The 19,251-nt window shown below is 39.5% G+C and overlaps 1 protein-coding gene across 1 annotated transcript in view; it reads right to left on the minus strand.

Moving 5' to 3' along the window:
• Positions 1–19,251, minus strand: part of pear1 (platelet endothelial aggregation receptor 1) — a 58,290-nt gene that overhangs the window by 38,559 nt on the left and 480 nt on the right. The gene's annotated exons all lie outside the window — the stretch shown is intronic.

The raw sequence follows: 19,251 nt of genomic DNA on the forward strand, positions 1-19,251 counted from the left end.
ATGAAATGTTTCCTTTTGTCTTTCCATGTAACATTTACGTCTGTAATCAAGTTTTATTTAGCTGGACTTTGTGAAATAACATCTTTGTGGATCGTAAAGCTGGAGACTCCTGGGGAACACCTTTTCTGTGCAGCAATGTGTGGTAATTCTGTTTTGATGCCTAAAGTGTCTAATTTGCATCCTTTTAAAAGATGTTTTTGACGTCATAATTCACCCTCCTTCTCCCTCAAATACCTTTAACTAGGCCACAGCCACAAATAAGAAATTTGTTCCTTTATTTTGGGCTGGTTAATTAGATGTATAATAATTAGAATTTCTCAGAACGAGGAACAAACAAACTTAGATGAACTGTTGAACTTCATGCAGCACAAAGTCTGAACGTAGAATTACGGAGGCACATTAGGGCCATTTTAGTTAGAAAAAAAGAAAAAAAAAAGAACATTTCCAAACTCAAAAAGTTTAAAATTTGTGAGGAACAAAAACACAGACATTTTGAGAATAATCTTAGAAATATTCTGGAATAAACAAATAAATTTCTGACCTTTTAAATGTTGAACATTTGTGAGAAAAAAAAAACTCGACAAATGTTGGATATTTCTTGATCTCAGTCCAAGTCAGTGGATTTGTTAGAAAAAAGTCTTAGTATGAAAATTTGTAACAAAAATCTCAAGTTTTCTAGAAAAGACTTTCTGAAATGTCTGAGTTTGAAAAGTCAAAAGTTTCCATGTTTTTTCCAGACATTTTTTGACTTTTCACTTTGAACATTTCAAAGTTTTTTCTAGAAAATTTCTGGGATTTTTATGGCAGAAATATTTTCCTCTATTTGTCTAAAATGATCCTAATATTTTGCCATACAGAGTATTAAGATCTAATAAATGTAAAAAATGGATGTAAAACTGAATCCAGGCAGATTCAGTTGCTTTCAGATTCTCCTTTAGCAGCAATAACTTGAAGTATTGGACTTTATCATTCTCTCTTTTTAACTTAAAGCTGTAAAACTGTAGGCCAAACTTTTGTGATTTTAAAGTAAAATTAAATAATGGATGGATAATGTCTGTTATTTGTACAGTTTTTACAGCTTTCTTCTTAAAAAAATATTTTTTAAAGAGTTTTTCTGGCAGAAATGTTCTCCAACAAAAGAGCAAAAAGATTGAATGTGTTTTCTGATTCAGACAATTGTAACAGAAGAATGACATAAATTAATTTCATGGCTCTTGGGTTGGTTTTTGTTTTCCTCATGCAGCTGCATGCTGACCTGATTTAATGAGCCGCTGGTCCCCAAAGGGACCCAGAACCGGTGGTTAAACTCCATTAAAGTGCCATTAAAATGCAAGAAAACAGAAATAAACAATTGCAGCAGACATTTTTTTTCCAGGAGATCATAAGAACTAAAGAAAATTTCCTCAAATTGAGAGCGAATCTGAGTGGAAGCAGTGTGGCTCCCTGCCAGCCCTCTGAGGCCCCTGAACTGCAGATCTGATAGTTTGTGGCTCCCAACCTGGAAAAACCTCCAGCAGAAGACAAAAGAAATGCAGAGCAGAAGACAGAAATCAGCCAAAACGTTTCCTGACAACCTGCTGGCCACAGTCATCATGATTAATGCGAAGCTCTGCATCATTTCACTGCCAGCTGCTTTCTGAAGAAGTGGAGCTGAGCAGGTCTAAACGATGGCCGACCGATCAGGATCAACCTGAACGCAAACCCAAAACTGTCCTCCAGCGCAGTCAACAGACAAACATCTGCATGAAAAATCTGAAAATCTGCTGAAGAAGAAATCCATTCAGGGGCTCCAGAGCAAAAACACTGGAATAAATTCCTGCTTGTGACACATCGACCACACAATAAACCAGAGCAACCGAGTGTAAGACCCATAATCCTTTGCATCTGGGTTATCATCTTGGCTCTCTGGACGGATTCTGCAAACCGCTGCGAGGCTGGCACACACTCTCCGATTGCAGCCATGCTTCACGTCCAGCGGGTGGGGCGGGGGCCAGAAAGGGACCCTAATGAGACTCTGGGGACGTGCAGAAAACTCTGCAGAAAGTGCCACACCCAAAAAAAACAAAAAAAAAAACAGCCCACATAACACACACCCACAGATTTAATGACATTTGTCAATTTTCCACATTATTAACTCAAAATGTCAGAGCCTTCATGCTCACGCTGCCGTGTTTATGATGAGGCTTACAGTAAGAGGCGGCACCCAAAGCAGAACCCCCACTCTGGAAAAAAGATCCAGAGTGGAAAAGTTTGAGCCTGAAAGCAGCTGATGTTTTCAGGGGGAGCAGCGTGGCTGACGGAGGGGAGGAGGCGGCGCAGAGGCCTTGGCAGGAAGCGTTTCGCTGAGTGAGCGCTGCTATCTGCTAAACTGATGCTGAGAGTTCCTGAACTTCTGGCCTTTGGAACCAGAAAGACGCTCAATCTGTTGACAAACTCTTCACTCACTCACGTCCAGCAGGACTCGTTAACTGCAACACCAGCTGCGTCTCCATTCACCTTCAAATGGATCCAACTGGAACTACAGAAATAATTTTACTGAATGGAAACAGCAATTTAAAAAATCATATTTTTCTATTAAAAGTTGGGACTTGTTTTTTTAGCAGTTTATTCACATCACACAAGTCACATGATCAACAACCAGCTGTTGCTTCTGGCAGAGACGACAAAGAAGAAGACAGGATGAGGTTGGAGGACGATGTTTTTATTGACTTCACATGAACAAACTTTTTCACATGTGATTTTAATTCTGTTTCTTTTTAAATGGAAATACAAAAATTGCAAAACTGCTTTTCTAACTTTAGTGGCATATTGACAAAGATTTACAGACATTTATAGCTGCGTTTCCTTTACAAATCTGTATAAATCTTTGCCTGTATTCTGCTAATGTTGAAAAAAATGCGATTTGGCTGTTGTCTTTTTTCATTAAAAAGGAAGACGACGACACGAAGTGGTTGGAGAATTATGGTGCAACTTGTTTATCAAGGACTTTTCTCATAAATAAACTTATTCACATGAGATTTTACCTCCACTTGTTATTTAATAGAATCAACACAACTGCAAAATTGTTTTTCTGACATTAGTGGAATATTGACAAAGTGTGTGTGCAAAAATTTGTTGATATTATCGTGTTTCCAATTTAAACACAATTGAAATCATAAGAAAATAAGTAAATAAAAACAATCTGTGGTTAAGATTGTTCACGCGATACGTCATGCAATTGCGCAGTTTGACATTTGAAAATAAATTAGCTTCATGGAAACACACCATTTTGGAAAAAAACTCATTTTTTCATCAAAAGGTTTTGGCGCTAAGATGAGGTGTTTTTCTGGCCGCATCAAAATTGTTTTATTTAACAAAACTGCAATGGAAACACTCATTTTGAGTCACAAGTCACATGATCAACAGCTGGTTGTTACTTCTGGTGGAAAAAACAAAAAGATATAAACTGCTCCTGGGAAAAAAACAATCAACTTCACATCAGTTCAAAAGGCTAAATAATAGATTCATAAAGACACAAACGAAGCACATTACATCTATCGTTTCAGTATGTTTTAGTTTTATGACATAGTTCCAGTTAGCTGAAGTGTTTTAGTCATTAATTACTGTTTTTATTTATTTCAGTCAGAGAAAATGTTTCCTCAGGTTCAGTTTTCTGTTAGCTCCAGTTAACCATCAGAACCTTGTTCCATGCTGATGCTCCTTTTCTGGTTGAACTCTGTTTTTCCTGGAGAGCGCCCGGCGACGGAGAGGAGAGCGTCTAGATAGGGTCGCCATGGTAACGCTGTTGTTTGGTGCAGCAGAAAGACTCTGTGCTAAATATTAGATAACGGGAGGAGCTGCAACAAAACCGAGACAAGTCCGGCTGATTCTGTTTAGTTTATAGAAACTTTGTGAGGGATTTATCCAGCAGATGAACTGAAGTGGACGTTCAGTTGGGATTTAACTCCTGGATCCTGTGGGAAAACTTCCTCTTCCTCCCCACAAAGGGAAAAGATTCTCCTTCAGTTTGTCTTCTTGGGGTGTTGGACCAGACTGATGGGAGCTCAGCAGGGCAGCAGGAAGGAGTTTAGCTCCAAACACAAACTTCCTTTAGAGTAACGGGGCTTTTCCACTGCAGGAACCAGGGGCCAAATATTTACCCCCTTCACTGCAAAAACACAAAAGGATTTTTGGCCTAGTTTCTAGTGCAAATAGTTGTACACGTAGAGTAAAACAAAACTGACTTACAGATAACATTGGAGCGAGATATAGAAGCTAATTTTAAATAAATAATTCTTAAATATTGAATAAAAAAAGTACCAGTTCCATTGGAAGATTATTTCACAGATTTTATCTTTTGTAAGTGAAATAATCTGCCAGTGGAACTAGTTATATGCATTAAACCGTATTAACTCACCACTTCAGATTCATTTAAAGAATCTGTGTTTCCATTATTAATGGGTGCAAATCCTTGTCAGTATTCCACTAAAAGAAAACACATTTTTTGTTTCCATTAAATAAGAAATGCAATTAAAATAAGTTTGTTCACATGATAAATCATTAAAAAACAAACACCATCATCCTTCAACTACTTCCTGTCGTCTTCTTCCTGGTTTCTGCCAGTAGCGCCATCCGGTTGTAATGTGACTTGCTTGATATGACAAAACTTTTCCGCTGCAGTTTTGTGAAATAAAGCAATTTTATTGAATTTTGTGCATTTCCATACTGATTTATTTTGTGGTTCCAGTTGGTGCCGTTTTAAGGTGAACGGAGACGCAGCTGGTGTCGCAGAGAATGACTGGAAATGGATGAAAAGTTTAACCATACGGCCAAAAAAACGTCTCCTAGAGACAAAGCTTCTTATTGGAAAACAATTGTTTTTTTCCAAATTCATTTTAAAACTGTCACATTATGCAATTAAATGCTCAATGGAAATTACTGTTGAAGATTTTATTCTTCCTAACTTTCCTCTACAAAGACACACAATAAGGATGTTGGAAAAACTTTTAAAAACTTTTTGATTTAGAGCAAAAATAACAGGTTTTATCAGCAGCAATTGGTCAACCAGAGAGTTTCTGGGCCAGAAATCAGTGAGTTGGCTTCGCTGTGACTTCTTTAACTCTCGCTGTGATTATCAGGGTGAACATCATGATAACATCATGCGGACCGGCCCTCCCTCCATGCAAACAAACCGATCTCTGAGGCCCAATAATGCAACACGGGTTAAAAGCGAGCGAGTGGATTTATAACGAGGCTTTTTACGGCTCTCTCTGAGGACTTTGATGAGAAAACAACAAACCAATCTTTGTTTTTTCACTCATTAAGTGTTGGGCTTTTGCAGATGTGTGATGTGATGTGGTTTACTCTGATACTCTGTTGTTTTCTCTCCATCTGGGCCTCTTCTCCCCCTCCGACACGTTTCAGCCTGCAGCTCTGTCTGTCGCGGCGCAAACAGCTGCCTGGTCATCCGCTCTGCAGAAACCGCAGGCCGGATGGCTGCGGCTCCGCTGGTCAGAGCGCCACAAAAACCCAGAGCGAGATAAATCTCACCGAGCCGCTCACCTTCAGCGCGAGCCGGCCGCGTCAGAAACCCAAACTCCAGCGAGCGAGATGGTGGAAAACCCAAAATGGAGGCCCTGGCTGAGGTTTGAGAGGGACATGACCAGACGGCGCTGTAATTATATGTGCTCTAATGCTCTGTGGATCACGCTGGCACGAGGATGCATGGAGCTCTTGTAAAATAAAAACACAAGCTGTCCACAAACTGTGACCAAAAACACAGCTTTGCATTGTGCTGCAGACTCACAGAGCAGGAACGGAGCAGAGCGGCTCAGACATTACGGGCCAGCTGCTTGTAAGACAGATTAACGTGTGGGTCAGGGTTCACCACATCAGCAGGTTCATCAGAAAATCACTGATATAAACCAGCAACCACCAACAGAGTTAGTTTTTACTGCATTCAGGCACGTAAATGTCAACTATTCACCAATAAAAGCAAAGAAGTGAGTCAGATTCAGCTCTCCTTTGGAAGCTGGATAAACGTTCAGTCATACAACATTCAGTCACAGAACCAGACCGGCCCAACCCAGAATGTCTGTGATCCACTGGTGAAGGAATACATGCACAAGTCCGAACAGGAAGTGATCCGTCGCCATCTTGGTAGGCAAAGCATGGCTGAACCAGGACCTCAAACCTTTCACCGAAGTGCAACAGAAAGATGCATGAACAAAATGGCTGCCGCCGGTTTCGACCCGTCTGAACGGAAACATGTTGGACGACGTGAACAAGCTGCTTCCGATCTCAGACTACGAATTATTTCACTACTTAGTGAAGATGTTTACAGCATGGAGGAGCTTCGGGCCTGTTTCAGTGTTTGAACGGGTTTCTGAAGGACGTTCGTTAAGAAGGTTCTGCTGACTGGCAGAGTAACTGCATGCAGGAACAGAGATGTAGCTTCATGTCTGTCTCAGCTAAAGACAGAAGCCACGTCACATCAGAGAATATCTGAACTCTCTTTAACATCTGGATTTATTTAAAACTTTTTCATGTTTTATCCAAAAAGAGTTTAAATGATGAGACAAAACCTGAACGTTAATGGAAAGAGGAAAGTCTCTGTATCTTCTGTATTTGTGGCAGGAGTTTATTTTTACCAGATCTCGTCTCCGGCAGATTATTGGACTCTGTGGGAGTTTCTCTCTGATCCTCTCAGCCATTGTTCCAGCAGCGATCTGTTGATTCAGACGCAAACTTCCTTCACATCTTTTCCTGCTACTGAAACTCAGGAAACCCTCCAAACGCCGGCGATGAGTGTGGTCTGATCAGGCAGAACATTATGACCACTGAAAGCTGCTCCATAAATGAAAACTCAGGTTATTTAAATATCTGGAGTTTGGACATGAAAACCAGTAAGAAACAAAGAGTAAAAATCATGAAATACGTCATTCACATGTGTTGAAATGAGCGTGTGTAAATTCATGTTTTGTTGGCAGTCTTTGTAGTCTTTGTTTAAACTGACAGCCTTTATAAATGAGATTACTGTCTTTGGGCTGTTTGCATTAACAGGCAGAAACTAAATGAAGAATCAACAGAAGTGGCTTCATAAACTCTTAAAAAGAAGGTTGTTTTATGGCAGCCGAGTCAAAATAAGCATCAAAGAACGGAGCAAAGAAACTTAAACGCACTAATTTACAGTTAATTGCTCGTCTTTTCGTCTAATCAGATGAATTTCTCAGAGTTCACTGGAAGCTCTTTGTGTTTTTACGGCTTCTTTTGAAAAGCTCTGAGGGCGTTTGACCTCCAGGCTCATTCTGTAAATGTTTTTAAATCTACAAATGGATTAAAGTTGTGTGACGGGAGGCCTGTGTGAGACGCAGCAGATCGTTTTATTTTTCTGTTCTTCCACAGCTTTCTGAGGAAAGACTGAAATAATTTACTTACACACTGATATCAATCAAAGGGAGATGCATTAATGATCAAAGGAAATCCAGTTTCAAGGAAAATGAAGATAAAGATTTTTCTGTGAAGTCTAAAAAGACAAAAGGTTTTCGGCCTGCTGTGTAATTAAACTTCACTGCAGTGTTGAGAGAAAGTGGCTGCAGCTGCACTTTGTCATATTTTTCATACTTAACTTTTTTTATCTCAAATGTTTCATGTGCAAAGATCAGTTTTTCATATGTGGAAAGTAAATTTCATCACATCTCAACCAGATGTAAACTGAGTGAAACACAAATTAAATGAAAGTTCACCGCAGACGATGCAACGCCGGCGCAATTTTAAGATAAAGGGACAGGTCACATTTTTGAATGGGAGTTTATGACCAGTAAATGTTTTACCAATAACTAATATTTCTCTTTAAATCTATGTTTAGTTGAAACAAAGGTAAATAGGACTTTTTTATAGAGAATATCTGAACATTTCTCCAGAAACTGAAACTTTGGAAGCTTTAATAGTTACCTCCTGACACTGTATTGGCTGTGTGTTCATTTATATTAAGTTCTATTTGAACTATTAAGTTTTGAGCATTTTTAGAGGCCTCTAGTAACCTCCAAATATACCAGCCGTCCAATGTTACACTAAAAGGAAGCGTTGGGTTTTTACCGGACCAGTCGTCCTGTGATTGTTTTAAACCTCACCAGAATAAACTGACATAAATCAGGCCGTTAAGACAACTACCTCTGTGTTGAAGGCTTTTTTAGACATCAACATGCCTAAAAATAATCCATGTTTCCTGCTGACTGAACCTGAGGTGAGCAGTTTCTGATCGCTTGTTTGATTGGTTGGTTTTATGAGAGGAAACAGGCGATCAGAGTCTCTATGAGGAAACGCTGAACCTGCAGGGACTGAAAAACCGTCCAATCATCACAAAAACCCAGCGTCAAACATCCTCATGAACACAGATGTGAACATGCAACGCTGTCCTGCTGAGCGCAGCTCCACATATACGTTGATTTTGCCATAAATGTCCGCTGTGGCCTTTGTTTGGGACGGAGAGCGTGCAGAAGTTGGAATCTGCAGCTGAACATTTTTATCGGCTGCGTCTCTCTGGGGGGTCGGCGTTGACTGACAGCATTACCCTGATCTCCCTGAAGGTCTGCGGGAAGCGCCATGTTCTACTGTGACTCAAGGCTCTTGGATTTCTCTCTGCAGATAACATTCCTGCGCCTCGACTCCAATGTAAATCTCTGGGTGGTTGCTGTGTGAAGGAGGAGGTAATTTACAGTAAAGCTCTCGATCGTCGCCACATCTGCTTCAGATTAAGACGACACCTCAGTGGCGGCTGGATGGCAGCTTTTTCTGCTGCTTCTATCGGGGCTGAAACCGTCGCAGAATTGTTTTCGGGTTGTTTTCCTCTGTTTGTGGCTAACATGGAGGTCCTGTTGCACATGTGACACCTGAAAGATTTACCAAACTAACGTGTTGCCGGCTTCAGGGAGGCGGAGAGAAGAGAGAACCAAAGATCCTAAATGAACTGCAGCTGCTCAGAAATCAGTTCAGATGCTTTTATCAGCTGATAGCTGCATCAACATTACAAATGTATGCAAAACTTTAACAAAAAAAACCAACATATTAAATAAGAAAGACTTTTAAAGTCATGTGAATAAACATTTTTTGGTCATTAACCCTTTAACTGACGGTCTCCCATCCATGGGACAAATCTAGTTTGTTTGAATACTCTGCCTTTTTCGCCACCAGTTTTAAAAACACGCCACCCCATTATCCTTCCACTACTTCCTGTTTTATTCATGGTTTCTGCCAGTAGTAACATCCTGCTGTTTATCACTGGATTTGTGTGATGCATAAAAAGTGTTTACATTGCAGTTCTGGGGAATACACTATTTTATATACGGACAAAGAAATCACAAAAATAAATTTGCTAATTGGAAACGCAAAGATTTTGAAAAAACGGAAATTTTTAGATAAAAATTGTTGGCTCTAGGATGAGGCGGTTTCTTGGCCGGGTCATAATTTTATCGCCTCACATTAAGTCGTGTGATCAACAATCAGATGTTGCCGCTGGCAACATCTGACCAGAGAGAAGAAGATGACATGAGGTAGATGGAGGATGATGGTGCTCCATAGTTTTTTAACAACTTATCGCGTGAACAAACTTATTTGTGTGATTTTTCTTGCATTTCTTATTTAACAGAAACACGGCAATTTAAAAAAAACTCCAGGTTTTGCGATACAATGAAGCGTTTTTGTTGCTGTTTCAGATAAAAGTAGCATGTTTGCAACACTGCAAACACTTTTTCTTGCATCACAGGTCACATGATCAACAACCAGCTGTTGCTACTGCCAGAAACCATGAAGAAGACGACAACTGGAAGGAATGTGAGGATGATGACGCAGCATGTTTTTTAATGACTTATCCCATGAACAAACTTATTCACGTGAAATTTTAATTGTGTTTTTAGTTAATGGAAACAACGCAATTGTGAATTTATGAAAAAAAAAACTTTTGGCATTAGTGGAATATTGACTAACATTTGCACACATTTGTAATAAAAATGCAGATTTAATACCTGCATTTCTGTTACTAATGTGCTCAAATTTTAGTTGAATGCAGAATATCAACAAAGTTTTTCATACATTTGCAGTTTCTGCCTCCAGAACCCGCAGTAGTAAATTCCTGAACTTCAACCCTATTGATTTACAGACCAAACTCTTCTGGCACAATTAGTGCTGCCTTTCTGGAAGACGAAGTTAAAACCTGAAACGTATTAAGGTGATCACTGTAGAGCTTTTTCCTCCACTTATTAACTCCCCCCCCCCCCATCCAGATGGGCCCCATTCTGCAGCATCTGGACGTTAAAGCTTTATTTTCTTCTCTCCAAAACTTGAGCCACGTGTGCAGCCTGAAGGTGAACCTTTAGAGACGTTCCTGCCTTTTTTGATGCTGTTTTTCTGGACTGAAACCATTCCAGCCCCCACCAGGCGGGGTGGGGGGGGTGGGGGGCTTTCAGTCGTCTGTTTTTGCTGCTTCGTGGCAAACGGAGAGGCTTTACTGAAGACAAATCTCTGGAGATGTTTTTGTTTGGCACCTCCGTATCTGTCCAGCACCACAGGAAGAGAAGCTGAGGAAGGATCCAGGACGTCCTGGGCAAACAGCAGCGTGTGGGGGAGGGGCAACATCGCCAGTCTACATGTGTGGGCACAATCTGATCGAGCTAACTCACAGCTTTTTCTTTTTTTGGCTGTTCAAAGGCAAACAGAAGCAGCGAGAGGCGCAGCAGGTTTCTAAGAGCTGCTGCAAATTATTTATTATTTCAGGAGCATGAAGCAGTTTTGTTGTTAGCACAGTTAATAAAACGGAGGCTTCCTGCAGGCAAGTTTAGTCTTTAAAGAAAAACATCATCTGCTCATTACTTTATTACTCACCTCAGACAAAGTATTCTCATTTATCAGCGTAAAGACATAAATTTTAATGTAAGTTGTCAGGATTTTATCAGACAGATCAACAAAAGCAGAGAGTAACAGCAAAGTGGATGTAAAAAGATGCATTTATGGAGCTACATTTGGGCCATAAAGTTTCCTTCAGAAGAAAAAAAGTTGTAACTGGAAAAATGCTGCAAACTGAATCTGAAAAGTAATTTTGAACATTTTTTCAGTCTTAAAATAACTTTTTAGTTTAAATTTTTTCTTCTTTTGAACAAATGTCCAGGCCCCAATTTATCTCCATATGCATTGCTTTTCTTATTTTCAACTTACTGCGGCTGAAACGATTAATCAGATAAATCAATTATTGAGAGTCAACTATTAACTGATTAATAGTTAATAATTAACTATTAATCAGTTAATAGTTACTGATTAATAGTAACTGATTAATCATTAAATGAAGAAACAACATTGGCAGAGAAATAATCGATCTAAAGCTGCTGGATGTAAACACACTGTGCATTTAAAATCAGAACATCTTTGTAAATATATTTTAGCTAAAACTTCTCTTTAGTGTAGTTTTAGGTTCAAATTCATTGCTAAATTTCTGCATTTTTAGACAATAAAATGTTTGTTTTCTTCATCAAAAGATGGAATTTTTGCATATTTAATGTATTTCTAATGTTGTATAAGAAAATCTTAACGTGATTTAAAAAATCTGTAGAATATGCCAATATATTTATTGATTTACTCAATTAAATTTCAGAAATATCACTATAACACTGTTTTGTCTCACATAGGGCTGGACAATAAATCAATAAAAATATACAATGTGAACGGTACATGATCAATGTTAATAGATAATACATCTGGTAGAGTTTTAACCGCACAGCATTCTGGGAGATGTAGGCAGAGGAAAGAGTTAGTCACTCAGCTTCAATCTGCCCACAAGTTTGGTGGCATCATCTCACTCACTCTTTGGTTGCTTAGCAACAGCCTGCTGAGTAACTTGCGCAGCATCAATTTAAGGTTTTGTTGCCGTTTCTCACAACTGGTTAAAAATAAAAAATGATGTGGAATGATATTTCAGGTATTGGAAATTAAAACTAATCAATAATTACCGTTACTGACTGGTATAAAATGTTTATATTGTCCAGCCTTCGTTTCACATAGTTTCTGGTTTGAAACATGACAAAATGTTTTAAAAAACATTTAAGTGGTATGATTGTTGTGTGTCCATCTTGTCTCAAACTGAATCGGATCGGCGCTGCAGAGCTCAAACAGAAAACGATAGGAAGCCAAAAGAAAACATCTTGCATCTTCATCCACTGCTGCATCTCCACAGTTCTTTACTCTGACATGTCTACAAAAGAAACTATGTGACCCACAGCGACTCCGTTCCCCCTTTCTGTCCCTCTCTGCTCCACTTTCACTAATAACTCTCTTTCTTCCAGGCAGACCTCGTGTTCTTTTGAATAATGTGCCTGCTGACAAACTGTGACAATCTTTCAACGTGGCTTAAGTTTGTCTTTCTGAAGTGGCCTGGAAAATGAAGCAGTAAGAAACGGAGGAAAATAAGTCTAATAAAAAGCAAGATGGACGCAGTGAGTTTAAAACAGCTGGTGGAGTGGATGGAGGAAAACATCCAGCCTCATGGTCTCCATGGCTGCCAAGCATGACATCAACGCCGTTTGTTTTTTACGTGCTGAACAGCGACAGGCTCATACTTAATCTCCACACAGGCAAACTTTGATTTTACCAGCAACGAAAACAAACACGACCCTCTCAGGCTCCCCCGGTTGCAGCCGCCCTGCGCGCGCCGCCAGGTTGAGTCTTGACAAACAGTGTGGCTCCGCCCACCAACCGCCAGCAACAGGAAGGCCCTCGCCACAGAACAAGCAGCCTGCGGTCGGCCCGCCGGCTCATTGGCTGCCTCCACAAACCCCCCGACCCCTCCAGTTTTTATCATCCAGGCCCAAAAGAAACGGCTCGAGTTCTCCAGCCGGAGCCCAACGATGGCTGCAGTCCAATCTGCTCCAAATTATTTGCACGGCTGCAGAACATATGGAGGCTTATATAAGCCTGTGGTAGGAATATTCAACAGCGTCACCTTCTTCTGGAACCCCACAGCCCTTTGTTATTCTCAACTGGGTTATTTTTACTTCAAAAGGGAACGTTTACCAAGACAATAAGCTTCTTCGTTTACATCCTCGTGACTCATCCTCAGCACGGAGACAGAAAGGCTGCTGGGAAACTGTAGTGGAAAATTGTAACATATAAACACAAGGAGGTTTGAGTCCATGAATCTTTGATGTGAAAACTCAAGAATCAGAGAAAAAAACCGCCCTTCATATTTAATAAGTTAAATCAGAGAACTGACTTCTTCCTTCAAAAAGGGTCAAACGTTGGAGAAGATTTGGTCCATATCATATTTTTGGAAAATGATTTCAGTAAATTAGTCATTTTTGTTGTTAATTTACCAAAATAAAGTCAATCTAATAAAACTGCGCAATTTCAAATTCCAAACTAAATTTGGAAACAAGAATTTAACAAAAAACTGTTTTATTGATCAAACGTTTTGCTGCTAGAATGAGACAATTTTCAGTCTCTATTGAAATTAGTTTTTGTTGCAAAACTGCAGTGGTAACACTTTTGTTGCATCACTTCTTTGTGACAGGAAGTGGTCGGACAATGATGATGTTGCATGTTTTTAATGACGTAACGCATGAACAGTTTATTCATGTAATTTTAATTACCTATTTAACAGAAGCCCTGCATTTGGGAAATTTAGTTTTTTTCAACAAGATCTGAGCAAAAAGTTAAATTATTAATTTAACTTTTTCCTTAAAGTGTCAAATGGAGATTTGGACAATGTCTTACTTTTGGTACCGTAAATTATTGGTTTGTTTTGTTTTATTTTTAATGTTAATGTACCAAAGTAACAAAGTAAATCTAAATCTGGTGTAATTTTGCAACATCTGACATTTAAATGTAATAGAAACACGGAAACGTTTTGATTATGATGAGGCAGATTTTCATCCGTATCAATATTTATTTATTTCACAAAACTGGAATGGAAACACTTTTTACTCACATGACGAGTCACATGATCAACAACCAGATGTTAACTGGCGAAAGTCATGAAGAAGAAGATGACAGGAAGTAGTTGGAGGTTTTTAGAAACTTATTTAAGTGTTATTTTAACTATATTTATTATTTAATGGGAAAACTAAATTGTGAACTTGTGTTTATTTTTTTTGATATATCAACAAAGTTTTGTACATATTTTAATGGAAACGCACCATCAAACCAAACATGAGGAAACGTTAAATTGCCATGTTTCAGTTAAGCACATATATTTTCCAGATGTCAGATTTTATAACTATGTGGCCGACTGATGGCTAACGTCCGTTCTGGCTGTGGCAGCAGAAATCTTCCCCTCAGTGAGTTGAAGCTCCTCAGAGCTGACCTGGCCGATGGCGTGAATGTGTTTACAGAGTTCAGGTAAATCAATCGTCGGCTGCCTGCAGTCGGCTGGTTTGCCCAAACAGAGACGTCCGGCCGCGGTGTTGAGCTGTGGGGTCGCAGCGAGTCACTGCCGCCTCGACACTCTTTCAGTAAACCGTAGAAAAGTCCAGAAGGATCAAATTCGCCTGAAAGACTCCAGCCTCTGCTCTGCTTTCTGAAATCCCTTTGTGTCTCTGGCCAGATTCATCTACTACCAAAACATATCCAGGCCCCCGCCTGAAACCGAACGCTGCTCTGGACAAACACAACCAGATCTCCAGCTTGTAACGTTTCTGATCTCTGAAACGGCCCATAGAGGTCCGATCTCCGCTAATGAGGATCTCATATGAGGACGTTTCTCAGCGCAGTTCAGCTCAACAACTGGAGAACAATGTCAAACACGGAGGCGTTCAGGAAGAATTCAAAAAGAAAGAAAGGAAATTTCCCGCAGATCTTTAGGTGTCTGAACAACAAGGCGTATCAGAGTCATTGTAAAAAAGAGTAGGAGAAAATTAAAGCCAAAACATTTCCAAAAGATTTTCTAGAAAAACAAGAACATTTGAGTTCAAAAAGTCACAAGTTTGATAGCTTAATCTGAGACATTTTGGGGGAAAAAATGTGCAAATTTTGAATTTTTATAAGTTAAAAATTTGCTAGAAAAAACTCAAATTTTGAGATTAATCTCAGGAATATTTGGGGTAAAAAACACGGAAACTTTGTTGTTTTTGATAAGTCACAAATTAGATAGAAAAAAAAATCCAGAAAATTTCTTAGAAAAAAATAAGAAAACATCTGGCTTTCAAAAATCAAAATTATGATAGAAATTTTGTTGGTATTTTCTAGAATTTACGGGGAAAATAAGAAAAGTTTTGAGTTTGAAAAGTTGTAGATTTTCCAGAAAAACAAACTCAAAAATAGAAATGAATCTCAAAAATTTTCTAGAAAAAAAACTAATTTCTGAGTTTTAAAAGTTTCACTTTCTTTGTAGAAAAACTTGGAATTTAGGAGTTTAAAATGTTCAACTTTTGAGATTCAGAAAACTCGATCATTTTTGACTTCTGAATCTCAGAAATAAAAAAAAATGTGTTAAAGTTTATTTAAAGTTCATCCATCTTCTTCCGTTTTTCTGGGGTCGGGTCGGGGGGGTAGCAGCTCCAGACTTCCCTCCCCAGCCATTTGTTCCAGCTCCTCCGGGGGAATCCCCAGGTGTTTCCAGGCCAGCCAGGGAGGCGTCCAGGAGGCATCCTGACCAGATGCTCCTCTCGATGTGAAGGAGCAGCAGCTCTACTCTGAGTCCCTTCTGGATGACTGAGCTTCTCTCTCTAAGGGAGAGTCCAGACACCCAATGGAGAAAACCCATTTTGGCCGCTTGTATCCACGATCTCGTTCTTTCGGTCATGACCCAAAGCTCATGACCATAGATGAAAGATGGGAACGTAGATCGACCGGTAAATTGAGAGCTTCACTTTTTGACTCAGCTCTTTCTTCATCACGACAGACTGGTACAGTCCACTAAAAACTTTCACGTTTTTATGTTTTGCAAATTTGTGACTTTGGAAACCCAGAAATGTCCATGTTCTTTTCATTGAAATTTTCCGAAGTTGACCCTAATTCGCTGACGTTCAGAACAAGAGGTGAGATCAGATCCAGACAGAAGCTAACCGTCGGTTTTCAGCAGACATCGTCACCAAGTGCTGAAGCCTTCTTAATCAACAAGCTTCTCATTCCCAGACACAGAAGTGCAACAAAGCTAAATTTGCTGTGATTTATTGTCTTTTTTATGGCTCCAGTGTGAAAAAGAAATGATTTTTTTCTTGCCAAACAGTACGCTTCAATGCTCACGAAGTTAATCATTCTGAAACACTAAATCTACCCAATAATCCGTCAGCCTGTCAACACAAACTACAAACAACTGTTCACAGTTGTTTAGCTTTCACTTGGTGCTAAAACTGTCCTTTAGCATCACGTTTACTAAAGTTCTGGACCAAAACATGTCAGAATAATCCCTTAACCAAGTCCAAATGGAGCGGACCAGAGAAAAGTTACGTTATTGTCTCCAAGGCTGCAGAAACCGCTCAAGACTTCTTCTGCTTAACTTCTCTGACAGCTCATGACGGTTGAGTCACCGTCACACAGCCGCCACGTTTCACGAGCCCAGCTCGCTCCAGAACCTGGACCCAGTCGGAGCGGCTTAATGAAAAGCAAACGGGGGCAGAGGAGAGACGGAGGAAGCGGCGGACCCACTCCCAGCCACTTCCTCTGCAATTAATCGATGGAGGAGGCTTGGCAGAAGAGGACAGCGTGAATGAGTCACAGTCGGATCTGGAGAGGCTTTCAAAGCGGCAGAGAAACATGAAAAGGGAAAGGCAGGAAATCACAGAACACAATGAGGAAAGTTCAGACAGGCACAGAAAAAGAGAAACATTTACTGTGGAGGTCCGGGGAGACTGAGCGCAGAAATAACATCCCAGGTAGATCACAGGATTTACAGCACCAACCTAAGAATAAATCATGGTTGTATGGAAGTGATTAAAGAGAAACTACATGAAAGGAAAATAAAATGTAATATTTAAAGAGGCAGTGTCATGTAAAATTAACCATGTTTTCGCTTTTCATCATGTTCTAATATTATTCCTTCATCAAAACCCTACCAACATGGAGTGCTGCCTTGATTCTTAATGGATGTTGGAGAATTATTTAATCTCCATGGCAACCATTGAGATGAGCAAAACGCCTGGGTGGGCTTAGCCCCACCTTCGAGGCACAGCTCCTCCTCACAGTTGCAGCTTCTAAGTTTCGAGCTTCCACTCAACTCCTTCATACTAGCCAGCAGCAATTAGCAAACACCTGGAGGAGCTGCTGAGCTCCTCCACTTCTCAGAGCATCGCTGGTAAAAATGTTGTTAAAGGGTTAATAGAGGAGCCATATTGTGATGACTTCCTGAAGGCAGAGTCTCAGAGAGAGCAGCAGTTTCTTAAAAACATAAGTTTATACTATAATATGTTTTTAATAACATAAATTAAACTGATTGTTCTTATACGTACGTATTACTGCCCCTTTAACTAAAACATTCTCGGCATTTTGACTTTATTTTGTATTTACTGAGATACCCCTAAATTAAAACACCTAGCAAAGCAACACTGCACAGTCTGGACATATGACTTCTATGATGAAACAAGGTGGTGGCAGCATCATGCAGTGGGGATTGTTTTCCTCAGATTGAAACTGAGCTGTTTTGTGAAGAACAAAGAAAAGAACGAACATAAAAAACACTTGCAGCTGTATTTGCAGATTCAGAGGAACGTCTGTAAGTTATGACTCAGAGGTTTGAAAACAAAAGCACACCACACTTTTCAGATTGTTATCTATTAAAATCATCTGTATCATTTCCCTTGGTGGTCTGTCACTGAGAAACATGCAGATGTTTGTTTATAAAATTTGAATCAATCAAGCAGTAGAAGTACTTTAAACACTCTTAACTAAAGTAAGTACATTAAGGGAAATATTTTTACAGTAATGGAAACATCAAGCCAGTCTGTGAGTCATGAGAAAATATATCGGATCATTTTCATGTTTCAAGATGACTGATTTTAATTCACTATTCTTGATTTTACTTCTGTTTGCTGAGGAAAATTTATTATTCTCAAAAAAGGAAACTGCAGTGGATTTTTAAAAACTTATTATCTTACCTTTTGTAACGTTATCCCAAAATATTATGACAAACATTACAGTCTACGTCTCCCATCCCTGTTTCCTTCGACAGGCTTTAAACACATTTTTTTATCCAAATAATTATTATTTTTTTAAATAAATCAAACCAAAAATGTTCCACTTCTGGGCTGTGAGTCATGTTTTGTTGCTGCAGCGTTAAGATTTGCACCTTGAACCCGGCTGTAGGGGGCAGCTGAATTCACACAAAGATCACATTAAACCACATCCTGGTCCACTCCGAGCCAACAGGGGGCGCTGCAGAATTACATGTTTATTAAACTTGTCACCATGTTGTGACCGTTTATGAGGTGATCTGTGAAAAGTTTGATCTCCTCCAAGTTTTGAGCTCTACTGCAGTCTGAAGAAACAAACAACCAATCAGAGCCAGGAGGCGGGTCTTAGTGCTGTCAATCAACTTCAGGTAGTCGCTACTAAATTTGCTAATGGCTGAGAAACAACTTACAACAACATGAAAACTGTTTATTCGCCATCATCAATGGCTCTGCTGCTAACTAGCTTTAGCATTCACAACAAGGTACGCTAGCATAGCACACAGTGCTAAGACCCGCCTTCTGACTCTGATTGGTTGTTTCTAGTAAGGACTGGGAAACAGCAAAAGAGCTCAACTTTTTTCACAGGTTATCTGTCTCATAACAATAATGTAGCTGTAAATTAACTGCATTACTGTTTTGTTATTAAAACATCAAATTCAGGATTTTTCAAAACAATTTCAATTAACTTAAGTAGAAAATGGGCCCCAAACGCAGATCTGCAGGGCCCCAAAAACTCTACAGCAGGCTCTGGCTCTGAACTCAATTAAATTCATCCAAGAACGGTCCAAAGATAAAATAATCACATTCAAAACCAAATCAAATATTTAATTTAAACAGTTTTAGAAACAATAGTCAATCCAAACATCCAGGAAGTCCAGCAGATTTCATGAAGTCAATAAAAATGAAATAGTAAAAAGAATCCCGCTTCGGTGTGAGAGACGCGTCTTTAAAGAAACACAAACAGATTTAAACCCATCATGTTGACCAAAAAGCAGCTGGGACGCTTTAATCACCGTCGGACTGTTTAATGGGACAGTTTCTCTGAGTTTAATCTAAAGAGCCAAACTTCTTCAAAGCCCATTTTTTCGTTTTAAGGCACTTCAGTCCATAATATCAAGACACCCGG

The sequence above is a fragment of the Gambusia affinis genome, linkage group LG05, assembly GCF_019740435.1.
Source record: "Gambusia affinis linkage group LG05, SWU_Gaff_1.0, whole genome shotgun sequence".
NCBI classification, from domain to species: Eukaryota; Metazoa; Chordata; class Actinopteri; order Cyprinodontiformes; family Poeciliidae; genus Gambusia; species Gambusia affinis.